At 41.4% G+C, this 15,249-nt stretch overlaps 1 protein-coding gene across 1 annotated transcript in view; it reads right to left on the reverse strand.

The window, feature by feature from the left end:
- LOC138629703 (NALCN channel auxiliary factor 1) overlaps nucleotides 1–15,249 on the reverse strand; it is an 82,350-nt gene that overhangs the window by 8,791 nt on the left and 58,310 nt on the right. The window lies entirely within an intron of this gene.

Genomic DNA, 15,249 nt, shown 5'->3' on the forward strand with positions numbered 1-15,249 from the left:
ATGATGGCTTTTTCTCATTCATTATGCACACACTTAACTCTGAGAGTGAACATGATCTGAGCTGATAGAATGAACACTGATCAGCTGATCTGGAACCACTTTGCTGTTGTTAGGTTTGTTTACATCAATAACATTCGTAAACTCAGCAAAAAATAAGTTCCTAAAGTTTTAATAACACAAAGGCTGGCGTTTGTGTTCACACAAATTACGTTGTAAATCATACTTTGTATTATGTACTCGACAGCTTAAATTATACAGCATTTATTCAAAACGGTTTATTGCATAATGTTAATGTTTGTTTGCGGTAATTTGTTTAATTTTTCTCACCCACTCTGCAAGTGCACAAGTGGGGACAAATGATTTACTTTGCACCTTATTGTTCTTTTGTCATGTGATACGGTGGTCGCCTCATCGTGTGGTTTTATCACCGGCAGCAATTAGTTTGTTTCTTGTGAAGCAGTCCGGCGACCGTGAGGCAACTCACACCTGCTGTCAGCTACTCATCACACTTCAAACTGGGAACTAGGGAACTGCAGATCATATCACTGCACCATGTACACACAATACATGTTTCCAGTGTGTGTGTGTGTGTGTGGGGGGGGGGGGAGGGGGAGGAGGGTGACAAAAGATGTGCATGTTGATATATGTTTCTCTGTCTATATAAGCAGTGGCAAGTCTTTTGTCTCTCTCTGACAGTCCTTGAACACAAATGAGAGAAAATAGAAATCCATAAACACAGGAACATTATCAAATATAATTCTAGTTAGATATGCTAATCAAGGACAAAGTACTAAAAATGGCCTTTTCAAAGTTTCTAAGGGACGCTTTTAAGTCTGAGCTGAACTTTTACTCGCATATGGTTGAATAACAGACATGTCAGCTGATGACTGGCATAACTTTCTAAGGACAAAATTGTGTTCCTCTTGCACACTCTTCACTTCAGATGTCTTGACTGCTTTGTGATATGGCATTCATATATGTCTGGTTTTACAAATTAGCCTCAACATCTTGAGACGAACGACAGGGAAACAAATGACAATGTAGTATATTATATATTATACAGTATACTATAATTGCAGGATTATTAATCTGTCACAAAATTGTGCTGAAATTGCTCTTGATCCATTTTAGCAAATTATTCCCAATTTTGTGTTGGTGCACATTACTCCATTCTGACAAAATACTTAATTGTCTGCTGCTGAAATACTCGTTGATCTTACAACACTTCATCTGGGATCTCAAACTGTAGTATTTGAAATGTACAACGTAACATTGCTTTAAGATAATGGAGTAAGTGGTGGGTTGCAACATCTGTCATGCATATCATAAACTGAGAGGTATGTAATGTATGCATGACTGAACACGTGCACACAATGTGAACACATTCACAGTAAACTACAGTAAATTGCAGCGTGTCGCCCCCCCCCCCCCACACACACACACACAGCCCCGTTCTCTCTAATCTGCCATCCCTGTGTGAATCTCATGGTAGTCCCGTGGTCACATGACTTTATGTGATTTATCAAATTATGCGAATATTTCTGCTTTATCAGCACATTTATGTGTATGTAGAGTACTGTGAGAACGTTTTAGGGATTTTAGATGTTCGGATGGTTATCCATCGCACAGCGCCAACAGGGAGGTGTCTGAACATCCAGCTAGAGTCAAGAAGAAGAAGTCATAAAGAAGTATCTTCAGCGAGAAAAAGAAGAAGGAGTCCTGCAACAGATGGTGATCTCAATATATAGTTAGTCTGGGATGACGCCAAGAGATGGAAACAATAGAGTCAGCGTTAATACACAGAAGATCTCCGGCAAGTCCTCCAAGTAAATCGGTAGGTATTCATGGTATTATTTCTGAAAACATCCTTACTTTACTTTTAGTGCTCAAAAGCTTTGCATAGAACTGCATACATACAGTATGTGTGTGTGTGTGTGTGTGTGTGTGTGTGTGTGTGTGTGTGTGTGTGTGTGTGTGTGTGTGTGTGTGTGTGTGTGTGTGTGTGTGTGTGTGTGTGTGTGTGTGTGTGTGTGTGTAAACAAGACTGTCTGGGAATGTGTGAGGCTGCACGGTTTTTGCATTATGCTTGTGCAACAAATTTCCTGTCCTCTTGCTCTTGGTGTTTGCATAACTGCTCATCCTGTAGCTGACAGCCCGGGAAGATAAAGACAAACTGGGTGAAACTCTGGCTTTCCCCTCATTCTGCACGGTATCACATCACATGGTAGAGTCGGTTTTCATATTTGTCAGATATTTTCTCCCGACTTAGCAGAATCTCAGAAGGCAATGTTAAAGTGCAGGTCTGTCTGGTCATCTGCACCACTGAGACTCAGACATGAAGAAAAGTCAAAAGATGAATAATCAATAACATCAGATCCGCAAGGCTTTTCTTTAAATGCCGCCTAAAGCAGCCTCTTAGTCTTGACTTGAGCTCAGGGGAAAAGGTCTCATAAAAATCGAAACTATTTTCCCCTCCGTTTCATATTTTCTTATATTGGAATCACTGTTAAGTGATGCTTATTTATAAGATCAGAGAGCTGGTAGGCCAGTCAGCGGATCATCTGTCTGAAATGCAAGAGGTGTGATGACGGATGTGGGGTAAAAAGCGCAGCTCTTTTTGGCCCTATGCCACACAGTCATGTCCTTTTGCACTCAGCCCCAGTTATTGAAGCCCACTGCTGCTGCAGCTGCTGCTGCTGATGCTGCATGCCAGATCTCTCCCCGCTCGACCGTCAGTCCACTGCAGACCCAAGACTGGTAATTTATCATCCTTCAGTCAAATCTCTGAGAGGACGAAAGAGGCAGGGAGAGTGAATGTCTTCATAGAGACAGTGGTTGGATGGACTTGTTCTCTCCTTTATATAACTTTTGTGTTCCCTGAGACCCCTCGGGGAAAGAATAAAATACTGCCTTCTCCTCAATCACAGACTTGGTGAGTTAGAGGTCAGCCAGCTGGCGCTCAAATTTTATATTCTTCGTTTTCTGCCACCGCTCACTTCACTTCCTTTTACGTCTCTTTTTCTGTCTTAGAGCTCGTCATTGCGTTGTCTCCCCGGTTGATGACAGTACTGTGATACAGTCTCACTATACAGGCCTCAAGGAAGAAAGCGCAAATAATGAAACTACAAAAATGATTTTCAATATTCAAGTCTTAAATATTAGCCGGATTTACTTTAATACAACAGCTCAAACAGCCAAAAGTGACTGAATCTTTCCTATTGGCAGGTAGATGCCACATAAGTGATTATGCCCCATGAGTTGCTCCTAACCAGGAGACAATGACATGAATTGACACCAAACAAAAAAACTGATGTGCATGGCCGGAATGAAGCGTTAGAGGGATTTACATTTCAATAGGCTGGGAAAAGCGACAGCAGTAATCCGATCACTGCGCTGAACTTTAGTGTTTACCAGTCAGTCTACGTCCCTACCTTCACCTGTGGTCATGAACTCTAGGTCATGACCGAAAGACACGATCATAAATACAAACAGGTGAAATAAGTTTTCCTTGCGGGGGAGTCAGACCTTACTCTCCGCGACAGGGCGAGGAGTTCACTCAGAGAAAAGCTGCTCCTCCTTTGCGTCAAGGTGGTTTGAGGACCTGATTAGGACACCTCCTCCTGTCAGAGGCCTTCCAGGTACCGCCGACAAGGGACTACTACATGATAAATAAGGTCCTTTCAGTATACAGTTAAAGAGCTTAACTGAAAAAAAAAGAAAAAAGAAAATCCTTATTTATCTGCATAGGCATGAAATATTTTCAGTCTGCGCATAGTAGACTATCAGATCAGAATGAAGAGCACACTGTAAGTCAACAAACTAATGACAAAGTGCCTTGCATGCATGTGTATGGAAAACGTATGATGCTTTGGATTAAATAATATTTCAAATAAATACTGGAGCACATGAACTGAGAAGAAGGAAGGTATAACCCGAATGAGAGAGAGTTACACATTTTTTTGCATCCGAGTTGCACATGCTTTTGTGAGCCGCGGTCTGAGTGCGTCTGCAATGCTTTACACACCTGAAACTTGAAAAGAGAACGCACATAAAAGATTGAGACAAAGTATTGGAGAACAGAAAGAAGGAGCAGGAAGCAAATCCAGCGAGTCGGGTTGAAGAGTGACGACTGTGTTGTTTTTGGGCAACTAAAGCAACTAAATTCAGAACACTTACTTATTCGGGTTTACCTTCCACCTGCTCTGTGCATGTCATGGTGCTGCACATATTTGGCACACAACAGGAGCAGTCTCAGAACTTATTGATCCAACCTCGTAAAGACAGACTTTCATAGAAAGAAGAGGTTCGGGAAATCAAAGGAACCGGAGGTCCAAATTAACATCAGCCTGTCAGCTCTGAGGTGTCACTGAGTCGGCGCTTATTGTCACAGCAAAAGTCAGCCGGGGAACTTGTGGTCAGAAGGCTGAGAATACTCCAGTAGGTACAGTGAGATACAAATGTGCTACTAAGTGAGAAAAGCAGTCAGGTTGTAAGATTTAGCTGAACTTCCTCGTCGGCCCTACAGCATGCATCGATTTTGTAATGGAAAAGTGTCGCAGCCCAAATGTGGTTGCAGCCCACTCCCATCCCTCCTCTCCCCTGGTTGGCTATGCCTGTTGGTGATCTGCAGAGTTGAGACTCAGCTGTCTCCTGAATTAGATTATTTCATTACGATTAGGGCTAATAAGGTTGTAATTGATGGAAAGCCTTATACCCTGCCCTGTGGCATTGGTTTTAAGTGGCCCCAGATGGCCCTGCCTTGTCAGTGCCTCGTCTTTAATGTTTTATCTGGACTTGTGGCCGTGGCTAAACTGCTGACAGAGGCTCAGGCAGGTGGTGGAAACACACAAATTCACTGAAACGTATTCCTCTTTAACATCGCCTTGTCAATTACAACTAATACAGCCATTCACTGCCTCGCAGCATTCAGACTATCCTCTTTCCTTTCATCCTCTTTTCTGCTCTGTTTATTTAAATTACCGTTTGCTTTAATAATGGATGAGGACAAGTGCACAGCACAGTAGCCTGGAATTGCATTACTTTCAGGTTGTATGAGACTGGGCCTTGGGAGAATGGTAAAACAACAGAGGGCATTGATGAAGAGTGGAGTTAAAATCGCATCATCTTTCCCCTGTTTTTTTTTTTTTACCAGAAAATACATTGATTTCCTTTTTGTTCTCTGACTTTTACACTGATTTAAACTGATTAGCATCCAGGTTTTGTTCCCATACAGCAAAATGTTGTTATGTTTCCTGCTGCAAACCTTCCTTTACAGTCACAGCGAAGAAATCCTTACAGAGAAAACCTAAATGCACAATATTCCTTCTGGGTACATAAAGGAACTAGAAATGGTTAATGTAGTCATCGCTTTTGGATTTATGCGTCTCTTTTCTGTTAATTTTGAAATAGTCCAAATAATAATCTAATACTGAAATGACTTGATGGGCCCTATATACACCACTACATACTGTCCACTCAAGGAAAACATCCAATATCTTGTCCACAGAAGCAGAGATTATAATTCTGCATGCTCTCCACAGTGTTGGATGAAATGAGCTGTCCATTCAAGCACTGAAACTACAGCAGTCGAGAGATACAAGAGGTCAAATGGAAGTCGTTCTTATAGGAGCCGACGTGTAAACTATCCCTTTCAATCCTGCAGCAACCCAAGCAATGCCTCATGGGAGCCCCACATAAATATGGAGCTTGAGGGTCAAATAGCAAAGGTTACACCAAATATGAACTGGGAAAAAAAACATCCACATTCACATGAGCAAACAAACAAGTGTGCACAGTGTAACATGCCAGCAAGTCAATGAATGTGATCAAGCGTGAAGTCAAACACAAAGGAAAAACAAACCACTGTTCTCAGCAAGGAAAGTGCCTCTAAAATCAATACAGCAACATTTTATTGCTATCATGCAAACTTAAGCAGATAACATTTAATTGGCTGTTGTGTGTGTGTGTGTGTGTGTGTGTGTGTGTGTGTGTGTGTGTGTGTGTGTGTGTGTGTGTGTGTGTGTGTGTGTGTGTGTGTGTGTGTGTGTGTGTGTGTGTGTGTGTGTGTGTGTGTGTATATGTGTATGTGTGTCCATTTCCTTGTGTGTACAGTTAATTAAGGCATGCTGAACAGCCTGGGGCGCCCAGCACCTGGCACACATACAAACCGTGTCAACAGTGGTTATTCAGAGAAAATGTAACGTAACTAATGACCTGTAACAACCAGACAGACATGAAATAAACAGGCAGGTTTATCCAAGATGGTTTGAGGAGCCAACGAGAATGTAATAGTTAAACAAAAGCCCGAGCGCGGCTGGCAGCAAACTGAAGCCACATCACACTGTCTTGATTGAAGGGAAGTAGAAAGCACTCGTGCAACTCGCCAAGAGGCGCCCATTCAATTATATTCATGTTACATTTGAATGAATGTGCGGACACATAAGGCCCGGTTCCTCAATAATGACCCACTTGCTGCTCGTGACAGACCCGCAGCTAAAACATATGCACGTACAGCAGGGACACACACCACCTCATGTCTTTTAATACAGGCTGCTCGTTTGGTAAACAAAAGCCAGTGCTAATGTATTTACCCCACGCAAAAGAACATACAGTTTCACATTGAGTGTGATTGTTGAAAGGAGACTATACACATCTAAACAAACAAACACAGACAGAGGATGGGACATGTGAGTAAAAATAGAACGAGCTCAGTCTACAGGCAGCACAAAGTTCATCACACTGTTGTGCCGGGACACTTGACAGGTCATGTTTCAATGTAGTGATTCTCGGTGAAACAGAAAAAAATACAAGCATTATGAGCGTTGAATGACAAAACAGCAGCGGTACAGGGTTACATGAAAAATGAATCACGGTCATGGCAGCGTGTGAATTAATGAAAGACTGAATTTCATCCATGTGTCCAGACTGCTGGACGAACTCCACCAAGCTCCCATCACACACACACACACACACACACACACACACACACACACACACACACACACACACACACACACACACACACACACACACACACACACACACACACACACACACACACACACACACACACATTATACAAATGAAATGAGTGTCAACAATGGTGCAATTTCTAAACAAAGTGTCTTCCCAGAAAGTCTGTTCAGGTGATGTCTGTGTTAGGTCCCTTTAATCTTCCTGTTTATCAGCGGTGTCTGCACCTGGTATGGAGCTATTTAACTCCTCAACCCACAAGCTCGGGTTTAGTTTTTAGGTTTTTACTTGGTTGGGGATGTTTCTCTGGTCCAGCACTTTCAGGAATCTCTCGTTGTTGTCAGATTAAAGTAAACAGCACCAAGAAATAAACACAAGAAGGACGGCCGTCTTCCAACTCAATGGTAATCAGGATTTATTGAGCACTTCAATAAATCTGGTACATTTTCATCAAGAATGATCAACATATCTTACGACACTTGGCCCTTTTTATACTCTTCCTTCCTTGCTTGCAGCCTGGCCAAAGTTCTGCTAAACAAGTTAGTACTTAACTTCCTCCTGGCACGTCAGGGAAGATTTGGCATGTCACTACAGCCAAATATGGACTTGTTTCTTCCAAAAAAACTGCTCTTGGATAGATAACCCTAACAAAACACGAAAGAGGGGAATTTGCTTGCAAAGCGCCAGTTTCAGTCTCAGTTTCCCAGACTCGTTGAGCAGCTTGTACCAAAACAGTATCATTTATCACTTTTGGGAGACAGCTAGGTCTCCATGTCCTCGAAAACCCCTCATTACTTAGATTTCATGAGCATCAAACGTGGATGTTATCATTATTAAGGGTCACTAATGCACTAAGTTTAATTATTGGATCAAAGACCCATTGTTTGGCTTTTCCCCCCTGAACAGTTTGCACACATTCCCAGTACATTCAGCCACACACTGCATTCATTACTGACCTTGATGAATTACATTATACTCTGTGTGTTACTAACTCTGGGCTTTAGTATGCACATACTGTATTTCATGTTTTGATCTAAAAAGATCCACAAGCTGCAAAATTCTGATTACAAGGGCAAAAAAACTGGTCTTTGAAAGGTAATTTCTGTCCCAAATACATTCAACACGTGACAAAAGAAGTCTAATACACTACATGTATTAGAACAGCAGACTGTCCTGTCCAGCAGAAAATAGTAAAATAATATAGAATTAAAGAACAACACTCAGAGTCTCCATGCTTGGTGGCTGTAATCAGGCACAGTGGGGCTTTGAGCCAAATGTCAACATTAGTTTACTATACCAAGCTGATGTCTAGCAGTTTAACATGTTCACCAAACTTCCATGCTGAGCCGTCCAATAGCTGTTTGGATTTTTCAGTCTGGACCAAAGTTTACATTCAGGCACACGGAGGCACACGGTCTCGTTTTCAGACACGAAGGATAAGAGGCAAAATAAGTCCTCGATGAGAATAAAATGAGTAGAGACAGTGGTGGAGACAGATATGAGGAATTATGGATGCGCAGAGATGAAAATGGATGAATATGGGAGAAGACATTTTGTACAGGGAGGATATCCATAAACACAATACATTTCCCCCAAAACTTATTTTTTTTGATTAATCAAGGTTATCTGGATGTAATTCATCGGCACTGTCATGGTGACACTTACACTGACAATTAATTTGACAACGATAATTATCAACAAGATGGGCCCACTGTGAGTGAGACTGATGAATCAACACCCACTGCAGTCATACAGCCTGCTGTTAGCTCTATACCGGACCACGCTGTGTGTGTGTGTGTGTGTGTGTGTGTGTGTGTGTGTGTGTGTGTGTGTGTGTGTGTGTGTGTGTGTGTGTGTGTGTGTGTGTGTGTGTGTGTGTGTGTGTGTGTGTGTACCTGCAGCTCAGTTATCAACCCTCTCTGCCTCTGTGGGGTCCCATGACTGCGTTCCCAGCCATGAAAACCTGTTCAATCACAGTGATCCCTGCGACTGGTCAGCGTAACTGCACAGTGTCGCATCATTATCGCTTTCTTTTTACAGCGCCGCAATCTCTCCGGCTGATATCCACGCCACCTCCTACCTCGCCTCACCCCCCCAATCTATCCCCCTCTTGTCTCCCTCTGCAGTGTGTACTGCAGCAGCTGGATGAAAAATGGCCTGGAAGGGGGAGCTGGTGCAAGGTTGCCAGCAGAGACATAACAGATATACACACTCACCTTCAGACACACACTGTGGTTGCTCTCTCTCTGGCTTGGCCTCATCTCTCACACACACACACACACACACACACACACACACACACACACACACACACACACACACACACACACACACACACACACACACACACACACACACACACACACACACACACACACACACACACGCACGCACGCACGCACGCACGCACGCACACACACACACACACACACACACACACAGGCATGGAAGTAACAGAGTGACTAAGAGAAGGGAAAGACTTAAAGACAGATAAAGACGAATTGTGGTGTCAGGAGGTCTTTACAGGATTAATACCTACAGTTGTCAGTGTCTTCTTACTAGAGAGTTCTCTTCCCACGGGGGCCACTGACCCAGCCAGGCCAGCCAGGCGCTGTGGAGCCTCTTCAAGGGGGATTGGTAAAAATTGCGCCCATGTCATAAACTGGCATGCTATACTGTACTTTTTCAGATCATGAATCAGACAAACACACACACACACACACACACACACACACACACACACACACACACACACACACACACACACACACACACACACACACACACACACACACACACACACACACACACACACACACACACACACACAGTGTGTATCTGCAGCATATTCAGCTTCTAGAGTTAAGACTCATGAAATGTACCCTGCGGGTAATGGATTTAAAATGTATATATTTTACAACGTACTTGACACATGCATATGTCTGCATGCACATAGACAAAACCTCAGCTTCAGTAATTCCATCAGATATTGTGCTTGCCACATCTGCATTAAAAAGATTCATTCCATCCATGTTCATCTGGCACAGACGTGGGGGATAAAGTCAAGAGAGAAAAGGAGGGAGGAATCTTCAAAGGGTGTCACTGAAGTTTATCTCTGCATTTGGTTGGGGGGAGGGGAACCACAGCATTCTTCAAAGCAACAGAGGAGAAAAAGAAGCTGCATCTTTTAATTAAAAGCAAATATAAAAGGCAGGACGGTCTTGAGGCAGAGGAAGGTAGAAAGTAACAGAAAGAGCTGCAAAACAACTTAGAAAATTCTGGCTATTCTTTTGCAGCACTGGTAACGAAGGGGGTCACCTGACTTAGAAAGAATAAAACCCTTTAACCCTTATCTAAAAATAAAGATATCCTGCTCCTGCTGTTAAATATGCCCATTATAGCACACAGCTCCTGAAGGACCTGAAGGAGCGAGAGGCAGGCAAACACGCCGACTGCTCTGCACACCTGTGAGTGCAGAAAAAAAAAACAGGAGCCCATTAGCAGCGTGGTGCAGTGAATACTGTAAAAGTTAAAAGCCACCGATTTCTAAACATCAATGAAAAGACGTCATAAATTCTCAGTGTTTAATACACCGTTAAAGAAATACCAAAATTATAAGTACCTATCTCACTTTTTTTTTTTTTTTTTGTCAAAAATGAGTTGCTCACATTATTGTCAGTTATCAATGTTTGTGCAGGTTAATTTTGACTTTAGAGCATTATTGGCCTTAAAGTGTGAAAAAGGAAGAGTTTCTCCCTGAAATCTAATTTCACCAGGTAAGAGTTTATCTGAAAATCATCTATCTGTCCTCCTAATGTACACACGAGGACCTCTTTGCCTTGTCACTGTTACTGAGATTAAAGGAGCTGAAGTTAATGATTTTATGAAGGACACTGAGTTCAATTAAGAGTTGCTTTTAAAATCTTGGTTAAAATGCAAGATAACTGGTGTTAATTACAAATACCGACATCCTACTGTGTTGTTAGCAGGAATTGCTGTTATGATTTGTAACATGTGCGCCGAATCCAATTGATAAAAGTTCCTAGGACAAAATTTACAACAGATTGAAATGTCACGTTTCTGTTCTCGCTTGACTTCAGACTGTTCTGAACAGACCAAAGCAAACATACAGCAAGCAGCGTTTTCACTTGTCAGCCGTACTGGACTTTGGGCACAAACATACACGAGTACGGCAAAGTAGGAGTGGAAACAAGCACCTTAAAGTTACGAGCTGATGCCCAGATGACAGCCGAATTAATAAGCAATCTGAAATAAACTCAGGTTTCTAGTAAACTAATTGCTGTGGTGAATAGTAACTTTACTCAAATACTTTTTCAAATACAGCTATTTAAACTGTTACTGCACAACATTTATTTGGCAGTTTTAGTTCATTGTTACTGTGCTGATCAGCAAATAAATTATGACTTATTATTGTATGTTTAGAAAAGATGAAAACAACCATTTGCGCCACAGCAAAGGGTCTGAATGCTTCTATAAATGAGAGATTCAGTTTTGCTTTATTATACATTTTCAAACATTTCTAAAAACACGTTTTCGCTTTGTCATTAGGGGTTACTGAGTGTCAACCGATAAGCAGAACTGCCCATTTTTATCAATTTAAACTTAAACTTAAACAACACAATGAAGTGTGATAAGTGAAGGGTGTGAACACCGTCTGAATACACTGTGCAGCATCACAGTCATTCAAATAAGGTCATGTCAGTATGAAAACTATATATTTAATTTAATGGCATTGTATTGCTACATACAAAACCACAGACAGACAGACAGACAAGACACACACACACACACACACACACACACACACACACACACACACACACACACACACACACACACACACACACACACACACACACACACACACACACACACACACACACACACACACACACACACAGTCTCTTGGCACACAGCAGACAATCAGAACTATCCAGTGTTTAATTATCAGGTGAACAGCTAACAGAGAGTTTCTGATAATGGAGGTCTTGTCTGGGCTGCACATGCACACGCGCACACACACACACACACACACACACACACACACACACACACACACACACACACACACACACACACACACACACACACACACACACACACACACACACACACACACACACACACACACACACACACACACACACAGAGAGTCAGTCAGCCATGCTCTCTAAGAGGTAACCCTTTTTGCCTTTTTCAATTTCAGTGTGATAAATCTTATAATGTTTTTGACACTGTGTCTGAGAGGTTTTCCTTTTCTCTATAACTTATTGGTCATATTATATTGTTATATTAGACTCTGCTACAGTAAAAAAAAAAGTTTATTTAAATACAATAATGCTTTTAAACAAAAAAACAAAACAAAAAGCACTGTAGGGATGATTGTAAATTTACTGTTCTTTAAAATATGCACAGAACAAACCCACAAGTAAGACTTTCAAGATGGTATAAAGATTCATGCATATTTTCATTTTTTTAACCAATTTTCTTTTTAGCAAATATGTTTCAATTTTGATATTGTAGTTTAAGAAAAAAATTATTTCGTATAAATTGGAGACAAATTCGGTTCCACATATTCTTACACTGGTTGGAATTGACAAAAATGAGCAATTAAACCCAATCTTATTTAAAAAGTGGGCAAATTAAAGGGTGAATTGAATAAAAAATGTTGTTCAAATTAAATGACGAATCAAATTAAATGCAATTAAAATAAATAGTGAAGTGTTGGAACCAATTATCCAAAGTATGTGATTTCATGGTATTAAAATAAAATTGTCAACAAATCATTTCATAATTATGACTGATTAGCTTGACATTTTTTTAACAACATGCAATTTAAATAAGTTGCACCACATCTTAAAAAAGGCTGCTGTTCTTAATTCGATAAAGGAACCACATCTAACTTCATTATCAGTCGAGCCGTGTGTCAGATCTTCTTACCAGCCAACCATGTGATGTTCCCATGCACGAGATAGTATGGCATATCTTTTCATTTGCACATGCAGCTTTACATGCATACTTGAGGGACAGAGACCAACCGTCTCAGATTTTTGAGGCTCAATTTCTAATTAATGACCGAATCATTTTTGGATAATCCAGTCTGAATCATCTGAAAACAATTCAAACTGGATTATTTATTAGTTTTCTGGTGGTCAGAAAACTAATAAGAAGGAAATTATTGACTTGTTCATGAAAGAAGTTGAAGTCTACGGAGACTTTTTGGAGCCGACCCCAAGTGGCACTCAGTGATATTGCAGTTTAAGGAACTTCTGCATTGGCTATATTTTTCAGACCCGGAAGCTACGTCCAATTTTATATACAGTCTACAGTTTTGTATCTACACAGAGTGAAATGCATTTATCCCATTTCGTCCTTCATTAATAAACATTGACATGCTTAGAAAAAGTAAAATGGTGCTTCTTTCAACACAGAGGCTAATTAAAGGTGTGCATGACAGTTTAGGGGAAAAACATTTCCTAAACGAAGGTAAAGTGAAGAAATGCCATAACGCAGTTTGTGTCTGGTGAGTTTTCTTCAAAGAAAGATTTCCTACATAATTCTGATGTTTCCAGTTTGTATGGCCTCTGTGTAGCTGAGGTCCAACAAAACGTGCTCCGTCGGGAATTCTACCGAGAAGATGAATTTTGAATATTACTAGCCCACAAAGAGGGAGCAAACGCAAGGGCAACTGTATGCTAAGCTTGTGAGTGTTTATATACGCACCTACACACAGAGATATACAGTAAGTACACACAACACACACGTCACTGCGGTAGATTCTTGCTCCCTGTTTTGCAGCTGCTGCAGTTCAAAGAGGAGGATTCCATCGTCCTCACGGGATTCATTCCTAAATGTGCGGGATCTCCGTGGAGCAGAGAGGTCAGTGGTGCCTGCATTTGCCTCAGTGACTCATTAATCTCATCTGCAACCCACTCAGTCCTTCACCACATTAATCCCATTCTCATCTACGCTGGTTTCTCTTGCTGCACCCCGACATCCGCTGAAAGATCACCGATTTCTTCTCTTTCATGCATTCATCCTCATCCACAGCACGCGTGTATTAAGCCACACGAAGCTAGCGCTCTGTCCCTACCATGTATACCTATTTTCCTCTCTATCATCACAGCTTTCCATCTTTTCATGTTCTCTTTAACGTTTCTTTCTTTTTTTTTCTTTCTTTTTTTTAATCACACATATGGACAGGAAAGTGGGCCAGGACTTGCCAGTGTTTGAAACGCAGGACAAATTTAGAAAGGAATGGCGGAATCCGATGGGGTCACATCGTCTGGGCCAAACCAGAGACGTCGGCGCTTTGCTGCTCCCAATTAGACTAAAAACGACAGGCAGAAGGTCTGAGTCTCATATATTCAACCAGGCCACATTCTGCCCCGGCGCTTCTGCCTGTCATCGAAAGAAAGGAAGTAGGGAAAGCAGGAGAGAAATGGAGAGATGCAAACATTAGAAGAGGAGGAAAGAGAGGCTGAAGATAAATTGGTCAACCCCCTCCTCCCTCCCTCCCTCCCTCCCTCTGCCTCTCTCTCAGGACTACTGTGTGCGAGACTGCAGATAGATTCTGATGTTCTCATTTAAGTCTTAATGATTGGGTTAGTATGCAGCTTGTGCTCTACAATGCCGCGCTTAGACAGAAAGCAAGATCACAGAGGCAGACAAGCATACATGGACACTCATACACACACATACACTGAGAGATGAAAAAGTTAACATCTAATGCGTGCAATTGCAAATACTTATTTGTTTGTTAGAACGGAACCACTGACATTATACTATATTTTTTATTTTGAATGTATACCTGAGTGTACACTAAGGTGGCGATGGTATCACAGCATTTCATTATTATTATCATTTTTATTATTATTGTTGTCGTTGGTTTATTCAATAATATTCTAATATTGGAATAGTCGCTAAAATATGTATTTTTTTAAATCCTACTCTTTTACTCCTGTCAGAAGGTAGCGGTAAAGCACGTAAAAGCTGTCTGCCAACCACATTAGGATCCTTATGATACAACATAAGGAGAAGAAGAACATGTTGCTGCTATGTCTGCCAGATAAAACTGTGTGGCGTTGTGAGATTAAATGCCGCGGTGCGAAACAGGAGAAACATGCAAAGAGGACTTCAGCCGTCAAAAGATTCCTTGTGGAACTTTTTTAAATAAACAAATGAAGATGAGATGCAATGCAAACTGCAGGTAAAGCTAGCAGATCGTCAGTCTACCGCAGCTATGCCCTCATTAGA

Source organism: Brachyistius frenatus, unplaced genomic scaffold (assembly GCF_029030835.1).
Source record: "Brachyistius frenatus isolate BFR_SWC_R1_liver_20210118 unplaced genomic scaffold, ASM2903083v1 Contig_120, whole genome shotgun sequence".
Lineage (NCBI taxonomy): Eukaryota > Metazoa > Chordata > Actinopteri > Embiotocidae > Brachyistius > Brachyistius frenatus.